Here is an 18070-nt window from a genome sequence, read left to right as displayed (position 1 = left end):
CTCTCCGTTCTATCCTCTATATGGGAGAGGCAAATTTTATAATCAGTTAGCTCTTGCACTTCCATTGCATGATGGGAGCAGGCACCTGGGCAGGGTTGGGGCACCACACAGGTCATGTGGTGATGTAGCCCCTCAGCCGGCCAGTCATGGTTGGCACCCACCCTGCTGGGGGCTGGTTCCTATAACCCACCGCCCCCACCCAGACAAGGTCCCTGAACACTGCAATAATGCTGCCTTTTGCCACCCTTCAGAAAAGAACAGCCAACATGCCCCCCTTTGGGGGCCTAGTAACCCTCCATCTCTGCTACCGTCATTGCTGCTTTGCTTTCCGTGCCTCTGACATCCAAAGGCCCTCACAGCCACCAGGGGAACTGGGACTCTTCATAGGTCGCCCTGCCCCTATGCTGGAAAACAGGCCCTTTGTTGGGGGTGTGTGTGTGTGTCAATGTTTGGTCCTCAGTGGAGCCAAGAATGTGACCAGCCTTTGAATAGGTAGCAAGGGATGGAACGCTTTTGCGACATACTCTTCACTTCCACCAGGGGGCGCTGCCCACAGCTTCTCCTTGCTGTACCATCCACCTCTCCATTCACGCATGGAGTTAAATTTGACCAATCAATAAATGTGGGTTTTTTTTTTCTAACTAGCTTCTGTTGGCTCTTGTCTCTTTTTTTTTAGTTTAACCTCAAGGAGCTTTTACTTCCTGAAGTTCCATCCTCAAATGCTTGGTATGCTTGCAATTTCGAAACTCACAGGAAAAAATTTCCACTGCGGACATCTCAACTGCAGTCTAGGCTACTTGCAGCCATGTCTAACCACTTACAACAATCTCCTCCTTCTCTGGAATGGAATCTGAACAGAAGGGGTCACAACCACCTCAAACTTTTTTACTGGGTCCCTTCCCACCCACCCCCTCTTTTAGCAAGAGCTTGATTTGCAGCTATTCCTTCCTGGTTGTGCTAAATTTGCAAGTTGCCAAAAGCATCACCAGCAGATTTCTGCAGACCAAGCAGCATTTAAAAGACATAAGAGCATGATAGCTTTTTTTCCTAGGAAGTTGGCAACCTTACTTTCTGATCAGTTTCACAGTGGTATGAAACAGCACTTCATCTCAGACACATAAAACCAGTGCAGAGGAAAGGTGAATTTTGTTTGGATCTTGGCATTGTGGAGGAGGGAATAGAAACTGCCTGGACTGTGTTTTGGTAAAATTCCTTAATCTTATGGGAGAGGACCATCCCCACAAACAAACACAACAGTTGTTATCAAAACATCATCATCATCATAACGTGGAGATCTGGCAAAGACCAGCCCTACCACCAAAGGAAGCTGAGGTTTTATGTGCTGTAAAAGGCTACTGGACCATCACAATCCATAAAATAAGATGGTTAGGGCAATGGCATCATTAGAGGGGTGTGGGCCGCACCAGGTGACCAAGAAAAAATCTTGGTCTGCACCAAGAAAACATCTAAAAGGCACACTCTGGTCATCTAAGAGTGCAATCCTAACCAACTTTCCACCACTGACATAACTGTGCCCATCTGGCATCCACTGCATCCTGCAGTGGGAAGGCAGTCAAGGGGGCCTCTTCAAGATAAGGGCATGTTTGTTACCTTACCTTGGGGCTGCATTGCGGCTAGGCCAGTGCTAGAAAGTTGGTTAGGATTGCACCCTAAATTGCACAATATCTTAAGCCAGCTGTCAGGTTCTCTAGAACTCTTCTACAAGTAGGATGTTAAGAAAAGCAAAAGGGTGATGGGTCAGTAGCTCTAGTGAAATGACTCTGGCCAGTATTTGTTTATCAGAGTTTGAAGATATATAGGGGCAGAATAGGAGAGGATGGATGGAAAGAGATCTCCCTTCCTTCAAGCATGACCAAAAAAGGTCCATGTTCTGGCTCTATGCCTATTTCACATGTCAAAGAATCCTTTGTAATCACGTGTAGTCTACCACACATGTCATTACAGGCACATGTTTTCCTGGACTTGCATGTGAGGGGTCTCTGATCACTGGCTTGTGGTAATCTCACACTGGGAATTGGCACTGAAAAGAAGAGGCGGGCATCAAGACTGAATGAGTCATTGTCATTTTTATGAGGGGATGAATTCCAATATTAGAGGGGGAGGTGAGCACAAAACTTATGCAGCAGCCCTAGAACTCAATACATTGTCAGGGGCAGTAGCAGAAGTGATGGAGTAATCTGCATTTTGAAGGACAAGAGAGAGATCACACCATGATGGGGTTGGATGGGGGGGGGGAGAGAGAATGTGCATTGGGGAAAGAGAAGGGGGGAATTGCCTTTCTGTGGGAAAGGGAGGAGGAATGCAGAACATAAGAACAGCCCCACTGGATCAGGCCATAGGCCCATCTAGTCCAGCTTCCTGTATCTCACAGCGGCCCACCAAATGCCCCAGGGAGCACACCAGATAACAAGAGACCTGCAAGGCCTCCTGGGAATTGTAGTTTAAGAACATAAGAACAGCCCCACTGGATCAGGCCATAGGCCCATCTAGTCCAGCTTCCTGTATCTCACAGCGGCCCACCAAATGCCCCAGGGAGCACACCAGATAACAAGAGACCCTCATCCTGGTGCCCTCCTTTGCATCTGGCATTCCGACATAGCCCATTTCTAAAATCAGGAGAGGGAGAAAAAGCTGGGGTGTCCCTTCCATGAATCAAGAAAGGGGAGGTAGAGGTTGATGAGGAGACGGGCCTTTCTACCCAGGAGGCAAAGGAGGGTAGATTTGATGGCAAGAGGTAATAGGCTCTATGGTTTGCAGTCAGATTGGGATTGGAAGGGAGTCAAGACACAGCAAGGCAAATAGGAAGAAAATGCAAGTACAGGTACTTCTGCTGTGATTGATTGATTGATTGAGAGGAGGAAAATGAGAGATGGGGGGCTGAGAAGCAACACCACAAACAAAATATCTGCCACTGAAAATGCTGGACTGAGGTGCATCAATTTATTACCATTATGAAACTGCCTTTCCTCCAATGGAGCTCAGGAAACATGGTTCCTCTCTCTTTGTGCTCACAATAACCTGTGAAGTAGGTTAGGCTGAGATATAATGACCAGTCCACGGTCACCCAAGAAACAATGGCTGAGCAGGGATTTGAACCTGGATCATCCAGGTTGAAGTCCAACTCTTGAACCACTACGTGCTGCAAAATGGGAATCTTGGGCCCTACCCGCAAGCCTTAGGGTGAAGCAAGGGTTCAAATGGGGGTTGGAGCATGAGATCCGTTATTGTATTTTCACACATGGGCCATCCACTTCTCCAAAGTTTCCAGCAATCGTCCCTTTTCCTAATCTGCTATGTTTGTTGACCCACTTCTTGGGCCAGTGTGGCAAGGGAATTTATGGGGAGCTGAAGCTGTCTGGAGCCCAATAAGAGGGATTCATGGCTGAAATATCGAAACCAAGACAAAAAATGGGGCAGATTCTGGGTTTCCCACTGGCGGGTCCATTTGGGGTCAGGTGTGGAGGCCCACACATTGTACAGTGTTGGCACCCTCACCGCTGCCAACAGCACAGAGTTCTTTCAAGGGCATGTTGGGTTTCTTGGAGGCTGCCCTGGGCAGGGCTCTCAAAACGATGAACCCCAGAAGGAAACTGGATCAAGCAAGTTGGCGGTCTCCATTGGAAATGGAATATTTTAATTAAGTGCTTTAATTACCAACACATTGCCATATTATCTGTACCGAATTAATATAGGCTAGTGTTGCATCAACCCCGCTGATTGCACTACGAGATGCGTTTTCAGGAAATTGGAGACATCGATCGTATCTGCGGAATGAGACTTATTTATCAGTCGTTAATAAAAGGTAACCAGTGCTGAGCAATACGTTGAAATTGTGTCTTTCCCTTCCTTTAATTTGCATCATTAGCGACTGTGTTTTGATTCTGATGTATCATTTATTTTCCCTGCTCCCAGCGACGGAGTCGATCACACTCAGCAATGTTTGGCATCGCTTATCCGAGCAGCTGCCACTTTACACGTGATAAATTCTTGGTACTCGTACTTGTTGGGTAAAGCTTTAACATCAGGGAGCAGAAATATCAATGAATCTAAAGATAAGCAGCCCAGCTCGCTCTTCAAGAGCTCCATCCATTATATTCCAACAATGGAATACATCCCTCGCATATGGAAATAGCTGCTTTGCTTGACTGGCTCGCAGGACTTCAGAACTGCGACTCAAAGTGGCTCCTGTCCCCGGGGCCTAACAAATCCAAATGTTGTCTCCTGACACTGCAGATTTATTCACACATTAAAATCCCCCCCTTTCCACCTGCCTGGCTGGTCCTGTGCATGGGATAACAGCTTTTCCAAGAATGCTACTCTGGAAGTCCTGACAACCCAAACTTAGATTCCAGAACTGCCTGATGGTCTCTTAACATCCTTGGTACAGAAGTGCAGCTCAACTGATGCCTCTCCCCCCCCCCCCCCCACACACACACAACACTTGTCTACCAGCCTATTTACAGTGCAATCCTAACCTGCACTGGTAGGCTGCATGGCCTGTGCTGTATCCAATGCAGGTTAGGAGCAGGCTGGAGGTCACTTCAGTTTGGTTGGTTGGCAACCTTCAGTCTTGAAAGACTATGGTATAAGCCTACAGCACCCGGTATTCCCAGGCGGTCTCCCATCCAAGTACTAACCAGGCCTGACCCTGCTTAGCTTCCGAGTTCAGATGAGATCGGGAGATAGTGTTCAGTATAGGGAGATGGTTGGCAACCTTCAGTCTCGAAAGACTATGGTATAAGCCTACAGCACCCGGTATTCCCAGGCGGTCTCCCATCCAAGTACTAACCAGGCCTGACCCTGCTTAGCTTCCGAGCTCAGACAAGATCGGGAGATAGTGTTCAGTATAGGGAGATGGTTGGCAACCTTCAGTCTTGAAAGACTATGGTATAAGCCTACAGCACCCGGTATTCCCAGGCGGTCTCCCATCCAAGTACTAACCAGGCCTGACCCTGCTTAGCTTCCAAGATCAGATGAGATCGGGCATCTGCAGGGTAACAGTTGCAGTGATTTTCAACCTTTTTCATCTCACAGCACACTGGCAAGGTATTAAGATGGTCAAGGCACACCATAAGGTTTTTGACAATTGACAAGGCACACCATGTTATCAATGGGAGGCTCACATCCCCAATGGCCCTACTCATAAATGACCCTCTCCCAAATTCCCGCAGCACACCTGGGGACCATTCGCGACACACCGGTGTGCCACGGCACAGTGATTGAAAATGGCTGGTTTAAGGGGTTATTTTACACCCCAGCCTGCCCTATGTGTCTACTTGGATCTGTGCCAGCTATTTGGTGGTGCAAATTTGAGAAGCCAGTGTAGGGCTCTGAGGCCTGGAATTGCGGGGTAGGATACATCATGTGCTGTTGCTGCCAATCCTGCCCCCTCCTGGACCTGATCCATCCCCCGTTCTGTCCTCCTCCCTCCCAGAAAAAACCCTCCCCACCCCCAGAACCCCTCCTGCCACCCTCTCCCACCCCTTTCACCACCCAGGACAAACTCACCTGCTCTAGTTAGTGCGGGGATGAGAACTGGCACCAGCAGGCTACAGCTGGCTCTCAAATAGGTGCACATGTGCCTTATGGTATGTTTGCCGCATTTGGGAACCGGTGCAGGGGGGCGTTTGCCAGCACAATGTTACTTTAGGTTTGGGCTGTTAGATGGCACATGAGGTTTGTACCCTGCAGCGACTGGCACTTTCCAGTTACAAGAAGCTATATTGATGGTTGGAGATGATTTCCATTTCAGAGGTGCCTGCAATAATCTTATACCATGTACGGTTGGCGCCCTCTAATGGTCCTCAGGTGAATGACCGAAAGACTGATCTTACATAAAGCCTTAAAATATGATTGGGCTTCTTACCCTGTTGGAACCACAGTTTCTCTTTTGTGAATATCACTTACACACAGTGTAAGTGGGCAGGAGGTCTGGTCTAGAGGGTAGAGCCTCCATTTGCCTGAAGATTAACATCCACAAGGTCGCCAGTTCGAGGCCACCAGCACCGTGCGACCTTGAAGCAGCTGGCAAGCTGCAGCTGAGCTGTTCCATCTGCTTGGAGCGTGGGAGGATGGAGGCCAGAATGTTAAACCAGATCGGAGTGTAACACCTTGAATGTGGTGGTAGTTCTTGAAAGAGAGAACCTTCTTTCAATTTGTAAAAATCCCTGCATGGATTTAATAAGCCTGCCTGTGTAAACCGCCTTGAATAAAGTCTTGAATAAAGACCAAGAAAGGCGGTATATAAATACTGTATATTATATATTATTATTATTACACACAGGGCAGTGGGGCAAGGTTGTAAGCACCTCAGGGCAGAGACCTTCCCTTTTCATGCTTTGCAAAGTGCCATATAAATGTCCACCCAGGCTCCTCAACATCATCAGATCCTTCCACAAGGACATGAAGGGCACTGTTGTCTTTGATGGCTCTACATCAGACCCCTTTGACATCCGAAGCGGCGTGAAGCAGGGCTGTGTTCTTGCACCAACCTTGTTTGGGATCTTCTTCGCTGTCCTGCTGAAGCAGGCCTTTGGAACCACAACAGAAGGCATCTATCTCCGGACCAGATCAGATGGAAAGCTCTTCAACCTCTCCTGACTGAGAGCAAAGTCCAAAGTCCAGCTGAAATGTCTGCGTGACTTCCTCTTTGCCGACGATGCAGCTATCACTACCCACTCTGCCAAAGATCTCCAGCAGCTCATGGATCGTTTTAGCAAGGCCTGCCAAGATTTTGGACTGACAATCAGCCTGAAGAAAACACAGGTCATGGTTCAGGATGTGGACTCACCTCCCTGCATTACAATCTCTGCACATGAACTGGAGGTTGTCCATGACTTTGTGTACCTTGGCTCAACGATCTCCGACACTCTTTCTCTCGATACCGAGCTAAACAAACGCATCGGTAAAGCAGCTACTACGTTTTCCAGACTCACAAAGAGAGTCTGGTCCAACAAGAAGCTGACAGAACATACCAAGATCCAGGTCTACAGAGCTTGTGTCCTGAGTACACTTCTGTACTGCAGCAAGTCATGGACTCTTCACTCACAACGGGAGAGGAAACTGAATGCTTTCCACATGCGCTGCCTCCGACGTATTCTCGGCATCACCTGGGAGGACAAAGTTCCAAACAACACAGTCCTGGAACGTGCTGGAATCCCTAGCATGTATGCTCTACTGAAACAGAGACGCCTGCGTTGGCTCGGTCATGTCGTGAGAATGGATGATGGCTGGATCCCAAAGGATCTCCTCTATGGAGAACTCATGCAAGGAAAGCGCCCTACAGGTAGACCACAGCTGCGATACAAGGACATCTGTAAGAGGGATCTGAAGGCCTTAGGAGTGGACCTCAACAAGTGGGAAACCCTGGCCTCTGAGCGGCCCGCTTGGAGGCAGGCTGTGCAACATGGCCTTTCGCAGTTTGAAGAGACACTTGGCCAACAGTCTGAGGCTAAGAGGCAAAGAAGGAAGGCCCATAGCCAGGGAGACAGGCCAGGGACAGACTGCACTTGCTCCCAGTGTGGAAGGGATTGTCACTCCCGAATCGGCCTTTTCAGCCACACTAGACGCTGTTCCAGAACCACCTTTCAGAGCGCGATACCAGAGTCTTTCGAGACTGAAGGTTGCCAACTACTATATAAATGGATGGCAGTGTATTTTTTATTAATTATAATTCCTAGAAAGAGCTGATTCTCTTCTTTGGTTCCATGCTGGTCTCTCTCTCATGGCTTTTCTTTAGCCACATGAGGAGAGAGATCAGGAATGGTCTCTACACCAGACCTGTCCTACTTTTGCAAACACCACTTTTCAGGGGCTCCAGGGACGGCTGTGGCATGGGGGAATGAGGGGTGGCTTGCCACACAGCAAGGGAGAGTTTTTTCCAGTTGCTACTACCACCTGATTTCTCCCCCACTCAACACCTTCCCTCCTTCTTTCCCAAACCTGAACCTCTCATGGAGCTGGTGGTCTGGGACTCCACGCAGGTACACCAGTTCTTCCAGCACACTGTTGGCCTGGCTCCCCCCCCCCCACTTTCGGTGGGCACAGGCCAAGTAAAACAGTGCTTTGTGCTCCCTGCGGTGGTAGTGACACTCCAAACACATGTCAAGCAAAACTCAGTACTGGCCCAAACCATTTTGCTGCCTGGGGCTAAATGCCAATAGGGACCCTCCTTCCTTCAGTCCCCTTCTCTTTCCTCCTATTAAAATGACACCCCAGTTCCTTCCTACTTTAAATTCTCCCCTTCTTTTCATTTTCCATTAAATTCCCCCCCCCCCCCCGCCTTCTTTATAGCTGCTTTGGGGAGCAAATTTGAAATTAAGAACTTGGCTCTCTTTATATGCAACTGTAAGGTTACTAAACAAGTTCACTTACCAATCAGGAAGTAGATGTGATCCATGCCCCCCCCCCCCATCTGCTATGTGAAGCAGCCTGCTTCACCTTCCTTTATGGTGGGTCCTCATTCTCCCAAAAAATTTATAGAGCTAAGTACAACCTGCCATACCGGCAGGTACCACTAGTGGGCCCCATACCACTGATTTCAAGACATCACTCTAGTAAGAGACTGCTATTATCACAAAGGCTTGCATGACTTTTCAGTCCACAAGCAGCCTCTCTTTCCCTCACAACACTTCCATGACTAGGTGCTGGGTGTGTTATGTTATTGTCTGTCACAGCTCCTGTGCATGGGATCCATCTTTTAGAAGGTGAGGGAGACATCAGGTTCCATTCCCTTTCGCAGCACTGGAGGGCAATGAAGACTAGTGGTTGCAGCAAGTAGACCTGACTCTATTCCCCCCCCCCTTTTATGTTGGAGGCAGGAATCTCCATGGGGGTGCTAATTTTTTTTTCCCATTGCAAATCAGCTCCTCATTGGGCCAAAACCTCACTGGGCTTAAGTCTCCCTGCCCTCTCCTTTTCTTCAATTGTCAGAGACCAATCAATACCTGGACAAGTCGGTGAGACACAGTCTCAAGGTGCTGTGGTCTTAAGCCATGTAGGCCTGCAAAAATCAAGGCTAGCATATTGGAAGTGACCAAGAAATTAACTAAGAGCCAGTGACATTTTTTTTTTTGATAGGGGGAGTTATGCACCCTGTGCTTGCTCCTTGTTGGTATCCCAGTCACTGCTTTGTTAAACAGCAGTTTCTGACGGAACGGTCTTCAAGGGCAGCCCCATATATCGCACACTGCAGTCATTCAACTGGGGTGTTACCAAAAGTATAGACAGCTGTAACCCAAGCTATCAATGGCAAGAAAAGATTGCAACTGGCTCCATACCAGTGCAGAAGCAATACTCTTAATTGCCATGCTTGCTAGATAGACAGCCTGGTGGTAGATACCATGGGCTGTATTTGCATCCAGTCCCATGGGAGCTATCCATGGTCCTGAATGCTTCATGCCTGACCTGCACCCTTGCCAGGCCTGGTCAGAAATTCCTTCTAAGCAGGGAACAGGAGAGTCCATCATCCATAGTGTCTTCTGACACCTATATCGCCTACCTAGTATACTTTTAAACAGTGGTGTATCTAGGGAAAATGGCACCCATGGCAAGCACTGAAATTGCACCTCTATCCAAACAGATCTACACATCAGCGTCCTGGGTGGTATTGCAAAACACTGATTTCCCCTTCCTTCTAGTGTTGCACGTTTGTAACACCTCTGTTTCAAGTATATGAAAACACCTTGAATTTTTTTCTGCAAGCATTTATCTCCTTTTGGAGGTCCCCTGAAACTGGTAGAAAAATGCACCATTGGTAGAATATGGGAGAGTTTGCACACGACACCCCCCTTCACGACACTGCCCAGGGCAGATATTCCCACTTGCCACACCCTAGACATGTTACTGCTTTGAAAGGATTTAAACTTAATAAAAATACAAACTTGGAATGAGAACTTGGAATAAAAACACACAACACCACTTTCTGCAACCACTATGTTTCTGCACCACTATGTGCAACCTCCTGATTTTAGAAATGGGCTATGTCAGAATGCCAGATGCAAGGGAGGGCACCAGGATGAGGTCTCTTGTTATCTGGTGTGCTCCCTGGGGCATTTGGTGGGCCGCTGTGAGATACAGGAAGCTGGACTGGATGGGCCTATGGCCTGATCCAGTGGGGCTGTTCTTATGTTCTGTTTCTGTCTTTTTTCATTTTTTTTTAAATCACAAAATCTGCAATAAAATAAAATAAAACCATTTTCAGACACCTCTACCCATTGTTCATGCCAAGCATTTGATACTTATTTATACAGTGCTTTCAAACACAGAGGTGTTATTACCGAGCCTTCACAAATTTGTGCAATCCTGTTCAAAGCCATCTCAACTACTGTTTGATGACCAAATTTGTAGCACCGAGTTCCATCAAGGCCCATCTCGTTCAGTATTCTGCTTCCAGAGATGCCAGACAGATGCTTTTGAAAATTCCCCAATGAGCAGATCAAACGCAGCTGTGAAAATGCAAATGCTAATAAAAAATCAGCTGCAAAGACTGGCAAGGTCCCAGGGTGTGTTGATATCTTTACCAAGGGAAAATGTACTTTGTTTTACTCCGTAAAAATGCTTTAAAAGCACTGCATGCTGCAGTTACCTGACGCAGACTCAGATCTTAGAAAAGTATAATAGAAAGCGTTAGGAATCTGCCAATCTTTGCACATCTTCCTTGTGATTGGTAGTGAACATCCTACCTGCAGTTTAATACATCAAAGTATTCTGAAAGGTTGGCAAGGCAAGATTTCTGTATGCAAAGCCATGCTGATCCTTCCTTAGTAAGGCTTATCCTTCTGTATGTTTAACAAGTCTAGCCTTAACAAGGCTGTAGGGGTTTGAGACAGGTATGCCACAGCAAGCAACCTCAGACTTGCTCAGGGGGAGGGGGTTAAGGCACCCTGGTCCTCCTCCCTGGTGTGGCTGGTTTGCCCTGGATCTTGGATTAGAGCTGTTGCCTGCACAACCTCCTGCCTTGCTTCTCTTTCTGCCCTGCCTGTCTTCACGGGCCTCCCACCTCTTATGGGGCTTCCCACTTCCTCTTATCCCTCCCCTTCCTGCCTGAGGGATTGATAAAGAGCACCTGGCCCAGCCCATGGTGTCCACTGATTCAGTATGGGGCCCTGGCTGCTGGTCTCTGCATTCTGGGACCCCTGCCCTGGTACGTTCAGGTCCCCAGGGAGAGGGGGAACCCTGACACAGGCTTCCTATCCACCCTGCTACCTTTTGGGACAGATCTGCCATTTCCTGGATGCTCCTTTGATCAAGTTTTAAAAATGGGGTAATTTTGATTGCCATCCAGTCTTATGATAAGGAAGTGAATTTTAATGATTATTTACAAACTGGCAGTTCTCCCAGAGATTTATTTCAGCCACTGCACTATTGCAGAGCATGGAAGACGGCCTGGCCTTAGATCTCTTAAGCCTTCCCTTGTTTCTTGACGTCTCTCCTGAATTGTGTTTATTAGAGGTGAGGAGGAGAAATAGTATTTTTTTTGCCAACAGTTGTATTGTTAAGGAAACTTTGGAGTCTATACATGCACATGTATGTTGCACATGCAATACAGGTGTCTTCCATGAATGACTGTGGGCCAAATCCTATCCAATTTTCCAGTGCTGGTGCAACTGTACCATAGGGGCACGCACTGCATCCTGTGGTGGGGAGACAGCCACAGAAGTCTCCTCAATTTATGGGAACATACGTTCCTTTGCCTCAGAGCTGCATTGAGGCCGCACCAGTGCTGGAAAGTTGGAGAGGATCTGGCCCTGTGTCACATTCATTGTGAAAGGAACCAGATCTCTCAGAACGAAGGAATCGTGAATATCCCTAAATACAGCTTTATGTGGGGCTGCCCCTGAAGACGGTTCGGAAACTGCAATTAGTGCAGAATGCGGCGGCCCGTGTGGTCACTGGAGCTAGGCGGTTTGACTCTGTCAGCCCGCTTCTCCGGGGGCTACATTGGCTGCCCATTCGTTTCCGGGCCCAATTCAAGGTGCTGGTTTTGACCTTTAAAGCCCTATACTGCTCTGGGCCAGCTTATCTTAGAGATCGCCTACTCCCGTACAATCCGGCTCATCCTCTCAGATCATCAGAGGAGGCCTTTTTACAAGTGCTGCCGCCTAAGGAGGTACGTGGGGCGGCGGCAAGAAATAGGGCCTTCTCAGTAGTGGCACCAACGTTGTGGAACTCCCTTCCCCTTGACTTGAGAATGGCTCCCTCCCTCGAGACCTTTCGGCGAGGCCTGAAGACCTTGTTGTTTAACCAAGCCTTCTGACGTTCTGGCCTTTTTAACATCTTTTATATATCTTCTAGTTGCTTTTTTACAGGCCCGATTCCTCTAAGAACTGCTGTTTTATGCTCTTTTATCCTGACTTTTCTGACCACTGTTTCTATGGGTTCTGCTAATGTGTTTTTTAATATGTTTTTATCTGTTTGTGAAATTATGTTTTAATCTGTTTTATATGTTAGCCGCCCTGGGTCCCTTTTTGGGAGAAGGGCGGGATAAAAATAAAGTTTTATTATTATTATCCCTGTACCTGAACGTGCTGAACGTAACAAGCAACTAACTGGGTGCACATAAAGATCAGCAATCTGTGAACAAATGTACACAGCTTCCACAGGAGTACAACATAAAGCATGAGCAGCCCTTGCCAAAATCTTTTTGAAACCATGCAAAAACATCCCACTTGCGGCAGCCCCTTAAAGCCAAGTGTTCAGATTTCCACAACGTGGAGAACTGATGTCCCATCATCCTCTTTTCATTTTTCCTGAGGAGGATGCAAAAATAAATCTGGAATAAAATGGTTATTTATGTGCAACTCACAGTGTAGTCTCCTGCATGTCTGCTCAAAAGTAAGCCCCAAGGGGTTTCAATAGGACTTACTCCCAGGCAGGGCCTAGGAGAGGGGGGTAAAGGGGGTAATTTGTACCCGGGCCCAGGGTCAGAAAGGGGGCCCAGGAGTCAAAGGAGGGGGCCCAGAAATTTCCTGGGATCTTCCATTTCCCAGTCTCACCTAGACTCACTGCCCATGCAGGATGCTGGGGGCATCAATGTGGACACATGGCAGTGACTACTGCCACAAGCCATACACACCAGGCCCAGGAATGCATACATTCCTTAACTGTGTCACATGTGGGAGGAAACTGACCAGTTACAGTTGCTCTTTGGCTTGTGGATTTGCTTCCTATGAAGGAGTGGATAGGAGCTCAGGGACACAGCTGCTGCTGAAGTCAGTTTTGGTGTACACAGGACACTTTTCATTCTAGTGTGAGTCTAAATACAGTGATTATTATCTCCTGATCTCCTGCAATGATTTTATATATTTAAAAGATTTTAAAGAGACTTAGGAGTGTGTTTGGTTTTCCATATTACTGTATGTAGCTGTCAATGCCACATGGATGGGTAGATCCAGGCTCCAAAGACTTTCCAGCTGTCTTCACCCTCCCCCCACCCTGATTTGACCCCTCCCCCATTCTGCTTGTCCCATCACCACCCTCCCCTGCTCTGTTTCACCCCTCCCCCTTTACGAAGGGGCCCAAAAGAAACTTTGCACCCCCTGATAAAATTTCTCTCAGAGACCCTGTTCTCAGGTAAAAACATGCATGGGATTGCAGGCTTACAGCCCAATCCTATGCATGTCTACTCAGAAGTACGTTCCATTAGAATCAATAGGACTTACTCCCAGGAAAGGGTGGATGGGATTGGGCAGTTAGGCATCTCATAACACTGAAAATGGGTACACAGGAATCAAACCTGACCCCAAAATGGCAAATGCCTTCTGGGAAAACATTAATTAATGGCTCATTAATGGGATGAATGAATGCAGTCATTCACAAGCCTGGCAGGGTAACCCTAGGCATGTCTCCTCAGAGGTAAGCTCAGCAGAGTTTACTAGGACCTCTTTGCAGGTAAGTGTCACAGGATTATAACCTGAACCACCTTGCTTGCAGCCTAGGATTGTTAAAAAGTTTCCTGCTTGATGATGTCACTTCTGGTCATGACATCACTTCTGGTGGGTCTGGGCAGATTCTCATTCTAAAAAGTGGGTGCCAGTGCTAAATGTGTCAGAACCACTGCTCTGTTTCATCTTCTCAGCCTGGCACAGGTAAGGTGGTGACTGTACTATAGAGCTGGCAGAGGGCTGAAGAGGTCATGTGCTGTCTAGCATCTGCTTGGATTTGGAAGCTCCACTATACTCTATTAAAGGGTTAAAAGCACAAGGTGTTAGAAGGGCATGCAACAGGCTGGGGTGGGGGGGCACAGTTTAATGGGTTAGCTTTGGTTGTGAAAGGTGAGAGATGAAGCAGCACTTAAAAGTGGGGGGGGGGAACTTTGCCCTCCACTTGTGAGAAGGGGAATCCTGCTGTGGGGTGGGGGACCCTCACTCACTATTTGCTCCTAGGTAAGCGTGGAGGGGACTGCAGTCTCCGTCCTTGCCATGCCTTTCTGCTTCTTAGCAAGGATCTGTAATCATTTCTCTCCCCTTCTCCCCACTTTCTATAGGGTCTCATATCTATATATGTTTCCTTTGAGCGTAGGGTGGCAGCCAGGAGGGAAACCACTGATGCTTTTTGCCAGTATCCATTCATTTCAGTATGCTGTGGATCAGGAAAAAAATAAAGGAGGAACACCCTTCTTGAGCATGTGAAAAGTGCCTTTCTCCTATTAGCCACAAGGGAGCAGCAGTGAGGCGAACAGAGAAAGAGAGTGCCTTGTGGGGGGGGGGGGAGTGGATTCATGTCCCACTCATCTCTCCCCTTGGCATCATCCATCACAAAGTAGGTACAACCAAAATGACTGCTTCAGGGTCCTAGCCAACTTTCCAATGCCAGTGCAGCTACAGTGCAGCCCTGAGGAATGAGAACAAACATTCCCTTACCTTGGGGGTGCCTCCACGATTGCCCCCCTACTGCAGGATGCAGCGCATGGCCTGTTGGCGTGGCTGCACCGGCACTGGAGGATTGGGTAGGATTGGGCCCTCAAACCCCAGTTCTGCAATTGCCTGTTGAGGGTGCAGCAAGCAGTGGTGTCACTAGGGGTTGTGTCGCCCGGTGCAAGAGCCCAGCGCATCACCCCTATGATGGACCTCTCCCCGTGCAGTGGGTGGGGCCACAGCCTGAGTGGTGGGTGTGGTAATATACCCTTGCCCCACCCTTCTGGTTTTTTGGCTTTAGCTTTGGATAGAATAGAGATATTTCAACACGGTTTGTTCCATTGCATTCTGCATGAAATTACACATTGAATGGTATATAACATGGTGGTATTATTAGAAAATATAAAGATTTTAAAAATTTTGGCCAGTAGGGGTGTCACCCCCCCCCCCGTGTGTGTGCTTTACCCGGTGCAGCCTGCACTCCCCACACCCCACTGGTATTGATGCCCTCAGAGCATAGCTGCTGTCTAGAAAGGAACAAATTCCCCCATCTGCTCCATTCAACTGATTTGCCAAACGCATTCTCCCTCCCTGTTGACAGCACTGTGTTTATGCATAGATTCATGAGGGGCAATGGGGAAAGGGGGGCTCCCCCTTTCTCCCATGCCTGTTTTTCTCGTCCAGGCTGCCCCCCCCAGTTGCTATCGGTTCTGCACGCTCCTACAGAAACAGCTGTTTGGGGTCATTTGGAGTCGGATCTGGGGAGAAATCTCGCTGTTTGCGTTCTGAATTGGAGAAGATCATTAGGAGCCGGTGCAATTTCACATACCGAGCCAAGTACCCCAGATTTTGACACCTTCCTGACCAATCCTGGAGGGGTGCCACGGACCAGTTGGAACCCATTGATCCCATAGCTGTTTCTAGACAGGCCTAATTGCTCTGAAGCAGAGAAAACACCCCCAACTCCAGTTTTATTTTCCCGCCCGCCCTTCATAGGCCTTCTTAACTGGAGGTTTTCTGTTGCTTGCAACAAGTTTCATTCTTTTCTCCTCCCACCAAGCTCCTTCCTCAGGAAAGGAGAAACCAAGAGGGGAAATGGGGGGGGGGACGACTTCAGGGAGCGAGCAGGTGTGACTGAATAGCAGTATTTCCTCTTGGCAAAACTCCAGCTACTGTTTCTGTGCACTTGTCGGACACTTGGTTCAAGATTGCATGTTAAAGAATGGATATGTTGCCTTTCGATATGAATATTTGCATGGCGGCTTATGGTGTACACTGCAAAGTGCAATCAGATTTAGCATTGGAATGGATCTCAGTGTAATCTTATATGACCTTAGTAAGGAAGCCTCATTTATTAGCCTGTTTTATCTTATTTAGCTTATGAAATGCCTCAAGGCAGTTAATTAAAAAAAAAAATTTAAAACCATTTAAAAGACATTAAAATGGGAAAGCAAAGAAACCAGGAAAGCAGCCTTTAAGAACGAAAGCAAGGAAAACACATCCACTCACCCAACATAGGGCCAAATCCTATTCAATTTTCTATTTTTATAGTCCCCCCTCTATACAATGGCAGGCACGGCTTTTTAAACCCTTCCATGCTGAGCTGCACCTGCCAAAATTCCCTCTTCTATACCAGGAGTGCCCAAATCCTGGCCCTGGGGCTACTTGCGGCCCTCGAGGCCTCTCAATGTGGCCCTTGGGGAGTCCCCAGTCTCCAAGGAGCCTCTGGAGATTTGTTGGAGCCCGCACTGGCCTGATGCTCTCAGTGTGAGGGCGACTGTTTGACCTCTCGCATGAGCTGTGGGATGAGGGCTCCCTCCACTGCTTGCTGTTTCACGTCTGTGACACAGTAGTGGCAGCAAAGGAAAGGCCAGCCTTGCTTTGTGCAAGGCCTTTTATAGTCCTTGAGCTATTGCAAGACCTTCTTTCATTCATATAAGTTCATCTTTAATATATTCATTTATGTAAACTTATGTAAATTTATTCAAATTTTAAATGTAAATGAATTCTTTTCTTCCCCTGGCCCCCAACACAGTGTCAGAGAGATGATGTGGCCCTCCTGCCAAAAACTTTGGACACCCCTGTTCTATACAATGGTTAAAGGTAGAGGCACTCTGTCCCACTTTGTATCTGGTAACCCTATCTATAGGGTGGTTAGGAGGCTCAGAGCCCAAGCCTATGCATGTCTACTCAGAAGCAATAGTAAGTGGGGCTTATTCTCAGGTACGTATGGATAGGATTGTAGCCTCAGGGCCCAATCCTATCCAATTTTTCAATGCCTGTGCAGCCGTGCTATTGGGGTGTGCACTGCATCTTTTGGTGGGGGGGCAGTCAAAGAGGCCTCCTGAAGATATGGGAACATTTGTTCTCTTACCTTGCAGCTGCATTGCTGCTGCACCGGTGCTGGAAAGTTGGATAGGATTGGGCCCATAGTGTCCCCAATCAAAAAAAAAAAAAATGAGGAAAAAAGTGCAAAAAATAATGCCTGGAAATCGGCCCTCTCACCACCCTGCAACAGCACCCACTCACATGCCGAAACTGGACAGGTGGATCTTTAGAGCAGGTGTGTCCAAAGTTTTTGGCAGGAGGGCCACATCATCTCTCAGACACTGTGTCGGGGGCCAGGGAAAAAAAGAATTTCTATTTAAAATTTGAATAAATTTACATAAGTTTACATAAATGAATATATTAAAGATGGAACTTATATGAATGAATGAAGGTCTTGCAATAGCTCAAGGCCTATAAAAGGCCTTGCACAAAGCAAGACCAGCCTTTCCTTCACTGCCACTGCTGCATCACAGATGTGAAACAGCCAGCAGTGGAGGGAGCCCTCATCCCACAGCTCATGCGAGAGGTCAAACAATCTCCCTCAAGCTGAGAGCAGTTGCGTTGGGCCAGTGTGGGCTCCAACAAATCTCTGGAGGTCCAGAGGCTCATTGGAGACTGGGGGCTCCCTGAGGGCTGCATTGAGAGGCCTCGAGGGCCGCAAGTGGCCCCAGGGCAGGGGTTTGGGCACCCCTGCTTTAGAGGAATTTCACTGTTTGGGATCATTGCCTTATTAACATAAGAAGAGCCCTGCTGGATCAGGCCATAGGCCCATCTAGTCCAGCTTCCTGTATCTCACAGTGGCCCACCAGACGCCTTGGGGAGCCCACAAGATACCTGTATCCTGTTGCCACTCCCAGCATTCTGAG

General features: G+C 47.9%; 3 pseudogenes; all 3 read right to left on the bottom strand.

The window, feature by feature from the left end:
* Positions 1–4609: 4609 nt before the first annotated feature.
* LOC136662021 (5S ribosomal RNA) lies at positions 4610–4732 on the bottom strand (annotated as a pseudogene).
* A 29-nt stretch (positions 4733–4761) lies between these two features.
* Positions 4762–4884, bottom strand: LOC136662052 (5S ribosomal RNA; annotated as a pseudogene).
* A 29-nt stretch (positions 4885–4913) lies between these two features.
* LOC136661752 (5S ribosomal RNA) lies at positions 4914–5030 on the bottom strand (annotated as a pseudogene).
* Between the last annotated feature and the right edge of the window lie 13040 nt (positions 5031–18070).

The sequence above is a fragment of the Tiliqua scincoides genome, chromosome 10, assembly GCF_035046505.1.
Source record: "Tiliqua scincoides isolate rTilSci1 chromosome 10, rTilSci1.hap2, whole genome shotgun sequence".
Classification (NCBI taxonomy): domain Eukaryota; kingdom Metazoa; phylum Chordata; class Lepidosauria; order Squamata; family Scincidae; genus Tiliqua; species Tiliqua scincoides.
This window is presented reverse-complemented; position numbering and strand designations above follow the sequence as displayed.